This window comes from Globicephala melas, chromosome 19, assembly GCF_963455315.2.
Source record: "Globicephala melas chromosome 19, mGloMel1.2, whole genome shotgun sequence".
NCBI lineage: Eukaryota > Metazoa > Chordata > Mammalia > Artiodactyla > Delphinidae > Globicephala > Globicephala melas.
In genome coordinates this window covers 3,549,271-3,563,885 of record NC_083332.1, presented here as the reverse complement: position 1 = coordinate 3,563,885, position 14,615 = coordinate 3,549,271, and the positions used below count along the sequence as shown (strand labels likewise).

At 49.4% G+C, this 14,615-nt stretch overlaps 1 protein-coding gene and 1 pseudogene across 8 annotated transcripts in view; one reads left to right on the top strand and one right to left on the bottom strand.

Annotated features, from left to right (window-relative positions):
* NLRP7 (NLR family pyrin domain containing 7) overlaps positions 1-14,615 on the bottom strand; it is a 232,412-nt gene that overhangs the window by 80,740 nt on the left and 137,057 nt on the right. For 3 of the 8 annotated variants that reach the window (XR_011377006.1, XM_060289603.1, XM_060289608.1), the window contains 2 exons: positions 11,855-11,988; positions 2,834-2,933 (listed from right to left, as the gene is read on the bottom strand). The exons of 2 other annotated variants lie outside the window; for them this stretch is intronic. The gene's annotated coding sequence lies outside the window, so the exon portion shown is untranslated. Of the gene's footprint in view, positions 1-1,021; positions 1,082-2,833; positions 2,934-9,550; positions 9,591-11,854; positions 11,989-14,615 lie in introns of those variants that run through there. 3 more of the 8 variants (XM_060289604.1, XM_060289606.1, XM_060289607.1) reach the window with 3 other exon arrangements.
* On the top strand, positions 2,743-5,215 carry LOC138842434 (leukocyte immunoglobulin-like receptor subfamily A member 1; annotated as a pseudogene).

Sequence of the window (14,615 nt, the reverse complement as noted above, 5' to 3'; positions counted from 1 at the left end):
AAAGAATGAAATTAGAACATTCTCTAACACCATATACAAAAAAAAATTCAAAATCAATTAAAGACCTAAATGTAAGACCAGATACTATAAAACTCCTAGGGAAAAACATAGGCACAACACTCTTTGACATAAATCACAGCAATATTTTTTTTGGATCCGTCTCTTTAGAGTAATGGAAATAAAAACTATATATAAACAAATGGGGTCTAATTAAACTTAAAAGCTTTTGCCCAGCAAAGGAGACTGTGAACGAAATGAAAAGACGGCCTACTCACTGAGAGAAGTATCTGCAAACGATGGGACCAACAAGGGATTAATTTCCAAAATATACAAACAGCTCATGGAGCTGAATATCAAAAAACAAACTACCAAGTTAAAAATGGACAGAAGACCTAAACAGACATTTCTCCAGAAGACATACAGATGGCCAACAGGTACATGAAAAGACGGTCTACATCACTAATTAGTAGAGAAATGCAAACCAAAACCACAGTGAGGTTATCACCTCTACCGGTCAGAATGGCCATCATCAAAAAGTCTACCAATAATAAATGCTGCAGAATGTGTGGCAAAAAGGGAACCCTCCTACACTGTTGGTGGGAATATAAATTGCTGCAGCCACTACGGAGAACAGTATGGAGGTTTCTGAAAAAACTAAAAATAGGGCTTCCCTGGTGGTGCAGTGGTTCAGAATCTGCCTGCCAATGCAGGGGACACGGGTTTGAGCCCGGTCCTGGAAGATCCCACAGGCCGCGAAGCAACTAAGCCCATGAGCCACAACTACTGAGCCTGCGCTCTAGAGCCCGCAAGCCACAACTACTGAAGCCCGCGCGCCTAGAGCCCGAGCTGCGCAACAAGAGAAGCCACTGCAACGAGAAGCCCGCGCACCGCAATGAAGAGCAGCCCCGCTCGCCGCAACTAGAGAAAGTCCGCAGGGAGCAACGAAGACCCAACGCAGCCATAAATAAATAAATAAATTTATTAAAAAAAAAAAAAAGAGTTACTGTCTGGGGGACAAGAGGTGGGGAGGAGCAGAAACGACTCAGAGGTCTGGATGGAGAGGAATGACCAGAAGGTGCTGCTGTGGATAGAAACAAGGAAGTCAGAGAGGAAGGGTCTGTGAGAAACAAAACCGCGTTCCCAGTGCAGGAGGCAGGTGGTGGTTCCTCTGTGTGTCAGTTGACAGGATTAGAAATATCCCCCCGAGCCTCCTTCTCCCCTGGGGTCATCCGTTCTGTGACAGCCCCACCGGCTCCGCTAGACAAGCAAGGCAGACAGTGGAGGAGCCCTCAGTGCTTCACCCGCTTCCACCTCACATACAATGAACCCATCCAACAGCCCTGGCCCGAAGCCCCGCGAATCCATGACCCTGGTCCAGCACCACAGTCAAGCTCGGCGGCAGACTCAGGACTGGTCGCTGCAACCCAGCACCTCCTTCCTGGCTCTTCCACCCCAGGGCCTCACTCCCAGCTGAGGAATTTGATTCTCATGGCCCCAACCTGATCTACTGCAGGACCCTCCCCTAAAAATAATTCTTCCAGGATCTCCACCTGCCTTCAAGTAAATTCCAAGTATCTCCACATGACATTCCCTGAGGCTGACGATCAGAAGGGGCTGACCTCTCAGGACCAGCGAAGCTAACTCCTACCTCAAAGCAAGCTCCTCCCAGTTAACCACCTCCCCTCCCCAGACGCACACCTGAGTTCTCACCACACTTGTGTCTTCTCAAGGGGTCATCGTTGAGCCGATTATGAAAACCACAGACCCCTTTCCAAACCACCTAGAAGTCTTCCTGATTCAGCCCACTCAACTGCGAATGTATTTTGTTGTAGGATTTGTGGAAGGGTTACAGAAGAAAACCTCATCAACCACTAAGATACTGACCCACTCATCACCTAGTGGTCAAATGGTGCTGGAGCTCTATCACTGTTTATTACCACCACAGTCCTCCCACAGTCCAATCCCTGCGGAGCGGCGACCATCTCAGCCCAGCTGTGTGTTCATACTTTCCTTTCCGGAAAATTACCCTCTTGTCTCAAGGATAAAATCCAGGCACACTTGCAGGGTGCACTAGACCCTGTAGGACCAGGGCCCAGCATCCCCTGAACTCCAGTGCTCAGAACAGCTCCCCCTCTTCCCGGCCCAGGGTGCCGGCCCCTCACCACTCCTGTGCTAACCTCTATCAGCTTGGGTCTCTCCTTCTCCAGAAGGTCCCCGCACTTCCATCACAAGCTTGCTGGGCTGCCACCTGTCACTGTGCCTCACTGTTTTCCTCCTTCTGTACAACTGAACAAAACTAGACCCAAATTATTTATTGTCTAAATATGTATTGTCTGGTGTCATCAGCAGAGCTCCATGAGTCCAGGGAAAGAACCGGTCACCGTCACCAATGAATCTCATGTCTGGATATAGTAACTGCTCAATAAACGTTGGAAGGAAGGAACAAATTTTGCATTTTCAGCATCTCGGGAAAGGGAAGGGGCTTCTCCAAGGTCACACAGGTTCTATGAAAACCAAAATCAGAACTGGAACCAAGCAGTGCGCTGGGCGGTGCCACGCATGTGTCTCTTGCTTCCACGGTGTTTGGACTGAACAGACCCAAGGGCGCCCCTTCCTCCAGACTCGGACCACCCTCCAACCTTTTTTCCAGTCACAACCTTGGAATCACCCACTCAGCTCTCCTCGCCCTCCGGGACCAGCCAACACCATTTTCTGAGCTTAGCTCCTTACTGCCGACCAAGCATGAGCTCCCAGATTCGTCACAATTCCTCCGCCAGGTGGAGGCCGCAGTCACCCGCCTGGTAACGTGCATCTGCCGCTCTCCCACACCTACCTGTCTCTGCGCTTCTCTTCCCACACGACGCAGCAGCTCGCCAGGGCGTGAGACATCGTTTCGCGAACTGGCCGAGGAGGAGCCGGAGGGCCCGAGCTCACTGGAAAAGGCAAAAGCAGCGCTGTGGCCGCGCCCTCTTTCAGGACGTGCCGAAGCCGTCCCAGGAGCGTGGGGAAAGCCCAGGACGCTGTGGAAGCCGCCCGGCTGACGGAGAAGAACCTGCGCCAGGCCCTGTGGGTCCGCAGGCATGGGCTCTGCCCGCGCAGACTCCACCTCTGGACTTCCTGGAGCCACTTCCTGGATGAGCAGGTGAAGCTCATCAAGATGGGTGACCGCCTGACCAACCTCCGCAGGCTGCTCGGCCCCCAGGCTGGGCTGGGCGAGTGTCTCTTCCAAAGGCTCAGCCTCAGGCACCACTAGGAGCCCCTGGAGCCCAGCGGCCTGTGAGGAGCCCCTCTGGGGTCAGGGCTTCTGCCTGCAGCCTGTCCCTGCAGCCACTGGGCAGCTTGTTAACCGCCCTGGAGCCCTCTCCCCGCCCTGGGCGGAGCCAAAACTGGGCTGCTCCTAGGCCCTGCCCTGCATCCTCAACTTCCTGTCCCGGGACGAGTGTCACTCTCTGGCTTTGGGTTTGGCCCGAGGAGAGGCAGAGTGCGTGGGGTCTGGTGAGACCCACATGTGGTCTGGAAGGTCCCAGAGCCTGCTGTCTCCTGGGCCCCATCCTGCAGGTAGAGCAGGGTGAGGCCCTGGGGGGCTGTTCCTCTTTCTGAGAGGCTGCTATGAAGGAACCCGACGTGTAACACACAGCCTGCACCTTGTCACCCGCCGTGCATCTGTCTGTCCTGCTGGCTCTGTGGACTTTGTGAGACACCAGCACGGCTGGGGACCATGGGAGGCACAGCCACGACCCCGACCCTCACTGCCCTTCTCTGCCTCGGTGAGCTTTGGGGAAGGGAGCGGGGAGGGGGCCCCTCTCCTCCCAGGTCTGAAGCTGAGAGACCCCAGGTCTCAGGAGATCAGTGGGGGCAGAAATTGTGGGGGAGGAAGGATGTGCTCAGCCCCAGATCTGACCCCAGAACTCAGGGCACAGACCAGGCCTGGAGCATCTATGATGTGTGCTGGGGGATGGGCGCTCACAGGGAACTCTCTCCCAGGGCTGAGTCAGGGCCCGTGGATCCAGGTCCAGGTAAGTGAGGCCCCCCAGACCTCCTGCTTCAACCCAACAACCCCCTGGTCATCTGGGGGGAACACAGCAGGTCTGAAATGATGCTGACCTGTCTGGGAGGGGCCTGGGGAATGACAGCTGGGGAAACTGAGGGGAGAAGGGCACCCCTAACACTTCAGGTCTGATCCCTTTCCAGGGGTCCTCCCCAAACCCTCCATCTGGGCTGACCCAGGTGTCATGGTCACCAAGGGAAGCCCTGTGACCATCTTGTCTCCGGGGTCTCTGAGGGCTGATGTCTACCGTCTGTATAGAGAGAGGCCCTCTGGACTCTGGGAGGCTAAGGCCCCACAGGACTCCAGTAACAAGGCCAGTTTCCCCGTTGAATCCTCGAGCTCAAGCACTGCAGGGCAGTACCAGTGTGTCTATCACTGCAGGAAAGACAGGTCAGAGTGGAGTGACCCCCTGCCCCTGGTGGGGACAGGTAGCAGGGAGGACCCGGGTCCCCTCCCACTGCGGCAGCGTCCTTACAGACAGAGGGAGCAGAGTGTGGGCTCAGGGGGACGGACGTCTCCCCTCACAGCCCACACCTGCGGTGAGCGGGGTGAAGGCCCCCCTTTAACCCAGCCCCTTTCCCTCCCTCTCAGCCGCCGCGCCCTGTGGCGGCCTCAGGAGGGGGCGTGTCCCTGGCAGCTCACAGTTTGCAGCGGGCACTCTGCACCTGCTGAAGGAGGGAGGTGCCGACCCGCCCGACGCCGGACATCGAGGACCCATGGGACGGGACAGGCCGTGTGCCCTGTGGGCCCCCTAAACTCCTCCCGTGGGGGAACCCGCGGATGCTATGATTCTCCCAGCTCCCTGCACATGTGTGGTCACACCCCAGTCACCCTCTGCATCGCCAGGTCACAGGTGAGGGCCCCCAGCCCCATCGTTTCCTGGACCCCTGACCTGAGCCTTGTGCCCAGTGAGCCCTGGGGTGATGGGGGGTCATGGGCAGTGGCCTCCTGGGGCAGAACCACTGGCAGGAGGCCTGGGAGGGACCAGGAGAGCTCTCACTGCAGCCCCAGTGAGCAGTGTGGGGTGTGCGTCCCCCTAGGTGCCACTGTCCCTTCTCTGCAGGGGTGTACAAGGAGCCCTCCGTCTCAGCGTAGCCGGGCTCTCTCGTGCTCCGTGGAGACAGGCTGATCGCCAGTGAGCAGCCCCTGTCCTGCCCCACGTCCTGACTGTGCTGTCAGGGTGCTGGGCCCAGAGCCACCCCTGGCGGTGATGGGGTCCTGGGAGGGGTCCTAGAGCAGACACTGAGACAGGGCAGTGGTCCAGGGAGAGTGAGTGAGAAAAATGGAGCGGGTGCCGGGACATAAGAGAGACCCACACAGAGGGGCTGAGAGCAGCTGAGAGGGGGTCACAGACAGGGTCCCTGGAGAGAGGATCGTGGACCCTCAGCTCAGGGTCAAGGGTGTGTTGGGGGTGGCTCTGTACACATCACGACCTTCCTCGCCCCCAGGAATGTACAGGAAACCCTTGCTCGTAGCCCAGCTGGGGGCCTCAGGAACCTACAAGAGAGAACGTGACCCTGCAGTGTGGCTCTCAGGTCTGGTCCGATCCCCTCCATCTGTCCAAGGAGGGGTCACTCACTCCTCTCCAGCACCTTCGTCTGCAGGACACGGCTCCACCCTTTCAGAACAACTTCACCTTGAGTCCTGTGACCTCAGCCCACAGTGGGACCTACACGTGCTACAGCTCACTCAGCACCTCCCCCTCCCTGAGGTCACAGCCCAGCGACCCCTGGAGCTCCTGCTCTCAGGCGAGGAGCCCCCTCCCCATATCCATCGAGGAGCCAGACCCTCGGCTCACAGCCCTGTCCCAGGGGAGCTCTGAGCTGGAGGAGAAGAAGGGGGACACAGGGACGTCAGCCACAGGTGGCCCCACCCCACGGAGGGAGGGACAATACAGGGGGAGTCCCTCTCCCTCTACTCCACTCACCCCACCCCAGGGTCCAGGCAGTGCTAGGTGTGTGCAGAAGGGAGACAGAAGAGCGGAAGCTCTGTACTTTGAGGGAAGACGTGGAGCTAAGAACAACATGAGGATCCAGACACGCGCCACATCCTCCTTCTGTCCTTGTTCCAGGCAGCACTGGGGGCCTGCAGACTCTCACCCACATGCACGAACGCCATGTCTGCTGAGTAACAGAGTCCTCTTAGCCTAGAAGAGACACAGTCTCCCCAGTCCTGGGCTGAACTTCTGTTAACCCGTCCCCACTAAACCTTTACAGAAGGGTCGCTTCCCACTGGACCTGGGGCTGGGAGTGGAGATGAAGGAAGGAGGGGGCTTCATGTCTCAAGTATAACTGGGGTCACTGGTGCCTATTGGGTGGTCATAGTGAGAAGAAATGCATGAAGGGGAAGATGCCCAGCTGAGACAGGGAGAGAAGAGCAGGTGCCCTCCTCGCCTCTGTCTGGGTGCTGATTCCTAGGAGCACTTAGAGTCATCACGGCACCTATGGAATCAGCCCCACAATGTGAAGGGCAGAGTGAAGGTGGCCTCTCATTTTCGGGTCAAGGAGGTGGTGGGATTCACTGGAGAGCTGCATGTAAGTCATCAAATCAGAACACTCCCTCACACCATATACAAAAATAAACTCAAAATGGTTTAAAGACCTAAATATAAGACATGACACTATAGGACTTCCCTGGTGGCGCAGTGGTTAAGAACCCGCCTGCCAATGCAGGAGACACGGGTTCGAGCCCTGGTCTGGGAAGATCCCACATGCCGCGGAGCAACTAAGCCCGTGCACCACAACTATTGAGCCCGTGCTCTAGAGCCCGCGAGCCACAACTACTGAGCCCGCGTGCCACAACTGCTGAAGCCCACACGCCTAAAGCCCGTGCTCTGCAACAAGAGAAGCCACTGCAATGAGAAGCCCACACACCACAGTGAAGAGCAGACCCCGCTCGCTGCAGCTAGAGAAATTCCTTGCGCAGCAACGAAGACTCAACACAGCCAAAAATAAATAAATAAAATAAATTTTTTTAAAAAGACACGACACTATAAAACTCCTAGAAGAGAACATAGGCAAAACACTCTTTGATATAAATTGTGCCAATATTTTCATAGCCTTATTTATTTTTTTGGCCGTCCCGCGCCTCTTGCAGGATATTACTTCCTCGACCAGGGCTTGAACCTGGGCCACGGCAGTGAAAGTGCTGAGTCCTAACCACTGGACCACTAGGGAACTCCCAACTGTACTAATATTTTCTTAAATCAGTCTCCCAAGGCAAAAGAAGTAACAGCAAAAATAAACAAATGGGGCATAATCAAACTTAAAAGCTTTTGCCCAGCAAAGGAAACCATCAACAAAATGAAGACACAACATACGCAATGGGAGAAAATATTTGTAAACAATGCGACCAAAATATACAAACTGCTCATATGACTCAAACTCAAGGAAATAGACAACCCAATCAAAAAACGGGCAGAAGAACTAAATAGACATTTTCCCAAAGACATACAGACAGCCAACAGGCACATGAAAAGATGCTCAACAATGTTAATTACTAGAGAAATGTAAAGCGAAACTACAGTGAGGTATCACCACGGTACAGTCACCAGGGCTAACGTCAAAAACTGCAAAGAATAAATGCTGGAGGGGGTACGGAGACAAGGGAACCCTCCTACACCCTTGGTGGGAATGTACATTGGTGCAGCCACTGTGAAAAACAGTAAGGAGGATGCTCAAAAACCTCAAAGTAGAGCTACCACATGATCCAGCCGCCTGGGCATATGTCTGGAGAAAACCATAATTTGAAAAGATACATGTACCTCAGTGTTCATAGCAGCACTATTTACAAGACAAGCCACATAGCCAAGACATGGAAACAGCCAAAGTGCCCATCAACAGGTGATGGATTAAGAAGATATGGGATATATATGGTACATATATACACATACATATATATACATAAAGGAATATTATTCAGCCATAAAATATGAAAATTGCCATTTGCAGCAGCATGGATGGAACTAGACAATAGTATGTGTAGTTAAACAAGTCAGAGAAAGACACATACCATATGATATCACTTATATGTGAAAAATAATACAAAGAAATCTGTACACAAAATAGAAACAGACTCACAGACATAGCAAACAAAATTATGGTTACCAAAGGGAAGAGATGGGGGCAGGATAGAAATTAAAAGTATGGGATTAACAGGTGCAAACTGTTATATGTATAATAGATAAGCAACAAGGACTTACTGTATAGCACAGAAAATTATACCCAATATCTTGTAATAACCTATAAAGGAATATAATCTGCAAATCACACACACACATAAAAGAATCACTATACTGTACACATGAAACTAACAATATTGTAAATCAACTATATTTCAATTTTAAAAAGAAGTATAATTGATATGACAAGAGATGACAGAAAATGAAGAAAAAGAACTATAGGCACCACAAATAGTAAAAGAATCTTGAAAAAGAACAAGCTGGAGGAATCACTGCCAGATTTCAAAATATACTACAAAGATATAGTATTAAAACAGTATGCTGGGCTTCCCTGGTGGCGCAGTGGTTGGGAGTCCGCCTGCCGATGCAGGGGACACGGGTTCGTGCCCCGGTCCGGGAAGATCCCACGTGCCGTGGGGTGGCTGGGCCCGTGAGCCATGGCCACTGAGCCTGCGCGTCCGGAGCCTCTGCTCCGCAACGGGAAAGGCCACAACAGGGAAAGGCCCGCCTACCACACACACACACACAAAAAAAACAACTGGACAGAAGACCTAAATAGACATTTCTCCAAAGAAGACATACACATAGCCAAGAGGCATGTGAAAAGATGTTCAACAGCACCAATTATTAGAGAAACACAAGTCAAAACCACAGTGAGGTATCACCTCGCACTGGTCAGAATAGCCATCATCAAAAATCTACAAATAATAAATGCTGGAGAGGGTGTGGAGAAAAAGCAACCTTACTACACTGTTGCTGGGAATGTAAATTGTTGCAGCCACTATGGAGAACAGTGTGAAGGTCACTTAAAATCTAAAAACAGAGTTACCTTATGATCCTGCAACCTCACTCTTGGGCATATATCTGGAAAAAACTCTCATTCAAAAACAGGCATGCACCCCAATGTACCTAGCAGCACTATTTACAATAGGCAAGACGTGGAAGCAACCTTAATGTCCATCGACGGATGGATAAAGAAGATGTGATATATGTATAATAGAATATTACTCGGCCATAAAAAAGAAGGAAATAATGCCATTTGAAGCACCATGAATGGACTTAGAGATTATCATATTAAGTGAAGTATGTCAGAAAGAGAAAGACACATATCATGTGATTTCACTTATATGTGGAATCTTAAAACATGGTACAAATAAACTTATTTATAAAACCGAAATACACTCACAGACAGACAAAACAACCTTATGGTTACCAAAGGGGATAAAGGGGGAAGGGATCAATTAGGAATTTGGGATTTGCAGATACACACTACTTTACATAAAATAGATAAACAACAAGGACCTACTGTATAGCACAGGGAACCATGCTCAATATCTCATAAAAATCTTTAACGGAAAGAATCTGAAAAAGAATATGTATATATAAGTGAATGACTTTGCTATACACTTGGAACTAACGCAACATTGTAAATTAACTATACTTCTACTTAAAAAAAAAAAAAGAAGTAATTTTGCCGCCACTGCGGGTGAGGGAGAACCCTAGTCCCCTTAAGTGGAGGATGCCCTGGTGTCTAGGTCTGTGGTCTCTTCAAGTGCTGACTAATGGCATTCTCATTTCCCTCATTAGAGACTGTGACAGATATCTGTTTAGTCTTCTCATTTTATTTCCTGTGTAGATTAGCTATTGTTTCTATTTTTCCATTTCTGGTCTCACTAGGATGCATTCTAGAAAACTTAATCAACGTTTTAGGCAAGATGGCAGAACAGCAAGTCCCAGCTCTCATCCCCACACATAAACAGTGACAAAAGTACGGTATTTGGGGAAAATAAATTTTATGCGAACTGCAGGATCCAGTTAGCAAGGTGCAACACCTCGAATGAGCATAGAACCAAGAAAAACCACTTTGAAAGGATAAAAGGAGCAGTTCCCTCCCCCTGTCCCCCCTCCCCCAAGCTGGCACCCTCAGCGCTGAGAGGCTCCTCCGTTCGGCCCAGGCCAGAGGGAGTCAAGCTGCACCCACATCCCCAGGCTCCGGGCACTGCCTCAGAGACCTCCTGGCCTCTCATCTCACTCAGAGCCCGAGGCCACAGGCCCATGTGGGGGCAGCAAAAGAGGAAGAGAGGGACAGGCGCTGTAGTAGCCGGCAGAGCCTGGCAGGATGGACAGGAGGACCGATCCTGAGACTTCTCCCTCAGGAGGAGGAAAATGGAGCCCGCCCCCACCCCCGCCATCCCCCGCACTCCTCCAGGGGAAGCGGGGACACGGTGAAGGCACACAACTAGGAATCCTTTCCCCAGGAGGGAGGGATGTGGAGCTGCACGTCCACAGAACACGTCTGAGAGGCTCCAGAATCTCTGACTGGGCTGGTCTGCAAACTCCGACCATAAAGACTGGAAGAGGCGGCTGCTTCTTCCAACACACGGACACCAAAACAAAGCTGTAAGACACACGAAGAATCAGGGAATGTGACACTGCCGCAGGCAAGACATAAACCGTAGAAGATGAAGGTCTATCAGATGCCTAACTGTTCAAAATAACTGTCTCAAAGAAGCTCCGTGAGCTATCTTCCACAAGGGTGCCAAGAACACACAATTGGGAAAGGATAGTACTTTCAATAAATGATGCTGGGAAAACTAGACACCCACATGCAGAAGAATGAAACTGGACCCTCAGCTCACACCATATATAAAATCAAGTCAAAATGGATCAGAGACTTAACCATAAGGACTGAAACCATAAAACTACAAGAAGAAAGCACAGGGGAAAAGCTTCTTGACGTGAGTTTGGACGATGGTTTTTTGGATATGACACCAAAAGCACAGGCAACAAAGACAAAAATAGACAAGGGGATTGCATCATATTAAAAGCTTCTACACAGCAAAGGAAACAGACAACAGAGTGAAACGGCAACATATAGAATGGGAGAAGATATTTGCAAACCATGTATCTGATAAGGAGCTACTTGTCAAAATATACAAGGAGCTCACACAATGCAATGCAAAGTAGTAACAACCCAATTTAAAAAACAGGTAAAGGACCGGAACAGGCATTTCTCAAAAGAAGACATTCCAATGGCCAAACAGTACATGAAGAGGTGCTCAACATCACTAACCCTCAGGGAAATACAAATCAAAACCACAATGAGATATCACCTCACACCTGTTACAATGGCTGTTATGAAGCAGACAAAAGATAACAAGTGTTGGGCTTCCCTGGTGGCACAGTGGTTAAGAATCCACCTGCCAACGCAGGGGACATGGGTTCGAGCCCTGGTCGGGGAAGATCCCACGTGCCACGGAGCAAGTAAGCCTGTGTGCCACAACTACTGAGCCTGCGCTCTAGAGCCCATGAGCCACAACTACTGAAGCCCGCGGGCCTAGAGCCTTTGCTCCACAACAAGAGAAGCCACCGCAATGAGAAGCCCGCGCACCGCAAGGAACAGTAGCCCCCGCTCACCGCAACTAGAGAAAGCCCACGCACAGCAACGAAGACCCAGCGCAGCGAAAAATAAATAAATAAGTTAATTTAAAAAAAAGATAACGAGTGTTGGCAAAGTTGTGGAGAAAAGAGAACCCTATGCATTGTTGCTGGGAACACAAATCGGTGCAGCCACTGTGGAAAACAGTATGGAGTTTCCTCAAAAAATTAAAACTAGAACTAACTACCATATGATCCAGCAATTCCACTTCCGGGTATATAGCCAAAGCAGATGAAACCACGATCTCGGAGACATATCTGCACTCCTATGTTCACTGCAGCATTATTCACATTAGCCAGGATATGGATACAACCTCAATGCCTGTCGAAAGATGAAGAGATAAAGAAAATGTGAGATACGCACGCGCACGCACACACACACACACACACTGGAATATTATTCAGCCTTTAAAAAGAAGGGAATCCTTCCGTTTGGGAAACGTGGATGAAACTGGAGGACATTATGGGAAGTAAAAGAAGCCAGACACAGACAGACAAATACAGCCCGAGCTCACTTCCCTGCGGGATCTAGAATAATCAGGCTCATAGAAACACAGGAAAATGGTAGTTGCCAGAGGCTGGGTAAGGGGTCAGTGGGGAGATGCTGGTCACGGGGAACAAAGTTTCAGTTACGCAGTCGAGTCACTTCTGGAGATGTGATGTACGGTGATGTGACTACAGTTCACAATATTCCATCGTAGACTTGAAATTTGCTTACAGGATAGACCTTAAGTGTTCTCACCACACACACACTCACACACAAATGTTCAGTATGTGAGGTCATGGATATGTTAATTAGCTTAATTGTGGTGATTATATCACAAGGTAAGTGTATATAAAAACATCAAGTGGGACTTCCCTGGCGGTCCGGTGGTTAAGAATCCACCTTCCACTGCTTGGGACGCAGGTTGGATCCCTGGTCAGGGAACTAAGATCCCACATGCCACGGGGCAACTAAGCCCACAAGCTGCGACTACTGAGCCCACGCACTCTGGAGCCTGCGCACGCAACGAAAGATCCCGCCTGCCACCGCGAAGATCCTGCGTGCCACAACTAAGACCCAACACAGCCGAGTAAATAAATAAATAAATAAATGCTTTTTTAAAAATAACAACATTAAGTTGTACATCTTAAATATACACAATTCTTGTTACTTATATCTCAATAAAGCTGAAAATGTTTTCCTTCATTTAATTACACCAAGCACATTGGTAGTTATTCCATCTCTACTTTTAGGCTGTTACTCCCATGTTAACATATGTATTTACATTTTTATTTCTAAACAGCTATGCATTCTCCTCTTCCATTAGAGAAGACAATGTTCTCATTATACTTCACCTGAAATATGGGTACTCTATATACGTGCATGTGCGTGTGCACATCTGTGCGCCTGTTTGCACACGTGTGGGTGCATCTGTGGGTGCGTGTACTAGTTGTGTTAGTTAATTTTTCAGTGCTTTTCATACCATTTTTTTCTCATATGACATCTCACTTTCTCCATTACATCTCTTAGTATTCCTTTCACTGAGTGTGAAAATAGTAAAATATCTAAGAACTTGCGTCTCTGGAAATGCCTTCTCTCACTCTCATTCTCTCTTTATCAAGTTACTTGAAAACATTTCTTATTTCAAACTAAGTGTGTGACTCAACTACTGGGAGAGGAACATACAGGTGATGGGAAAGGGCTCCATCCCCACCAGAACCCTCCTTCTCTCTCAGGAAGACGCAGCCTGACGTGGTGGGCTGAGCGGAATGGACACAGCTCCCGCAGGTCACATGTGGTGGCTGGAACCTCCTCGCAGTTAGGGATTCACCCTCTGATGAGCCTTTCACTTTCGTCCCTTAAAAATAATTTGGCTCAGTGTAAAATTCTTCCCAATTAATTCCCTGAAGGTATTTCTCCAGTATCTCCTGGCATCGCCTTTTGGTACAGGGTAGTCTGGTCCAAATGAGCTTGTCATTCTCTTAATGGTAATTTGCATTTTCTACAGGAAGTAGTTTCAGGACATTTGTAGGGCCCCAGGACAGTCGTCCTTGATTTTTTTCAGTTGAAATTTTCACAAAATAGAATTAACCATTTCGAAGCGTACAATTCAGTCTGAGATACTTTTTTTTTAATTTAACCTTCATTTTCTTAATTTACCATGAAGGGTCAAGATACAGATGTCACTTTTAAATACAGGCGTCCTAGCACTTAGTTGGCCTGTCCTCATCTCTGAAAAATGTTCAATTCTTCATTTCTTTGGCCGTTGTTATACGTCACGACCTTTCCTTCTGACACTTACAATAGATATGACGTGGGCCCTCCTCATTCTATTCCCCAAGTATCTTGAATTTCCATTTCTGGTCTCTCTAAGCTTCATTGTGGAACATTTCCTCGATATTGTATTCAATTCCATAACTGGTCCCTCAGCTGTCTTGTCCTTGATGGGGTGATGTTTTTTAATGTGTTCATCCTACTGGATTTGTCATCTCTACCTTTTCTAACTCTTAATAACTGCCCTTTCTTCTATAAAATAATCCATATGGTTGCCTCCCTTTATTTTTCAGATACTTAAACACGCTTAATTTAAATCGACTGTCATATTTCCCTACTGATTCTTTTTTTGCATATTTTTATTTCAGCAAAGCCACTAATTGTGTTGTGATACAATCAAGATATTCACATCAAGTATGATCTACATTTTTTTCACCTCTTTATTGGTTTCCTACTGATTCTGTTTCCTTGCCTAGGACACCCCCATTCGTCAGCAGACGGCTGTCCGTAGCACTGTCATCATTACTAGGGTCACTGTGATGTCCATTCCTGTTAAAGGCTCTGCCCTCACACCCCCGGTCTCTCCTAGAAGGCTTCTCCCCGGGCTGTCCTGGGAGTCAGGCTGACCAGGGGAGACTGCTGCAGCTGCTCTGCCCCGTGCTGCCCACCGTCTCAGACTTAGCATCTGCTCA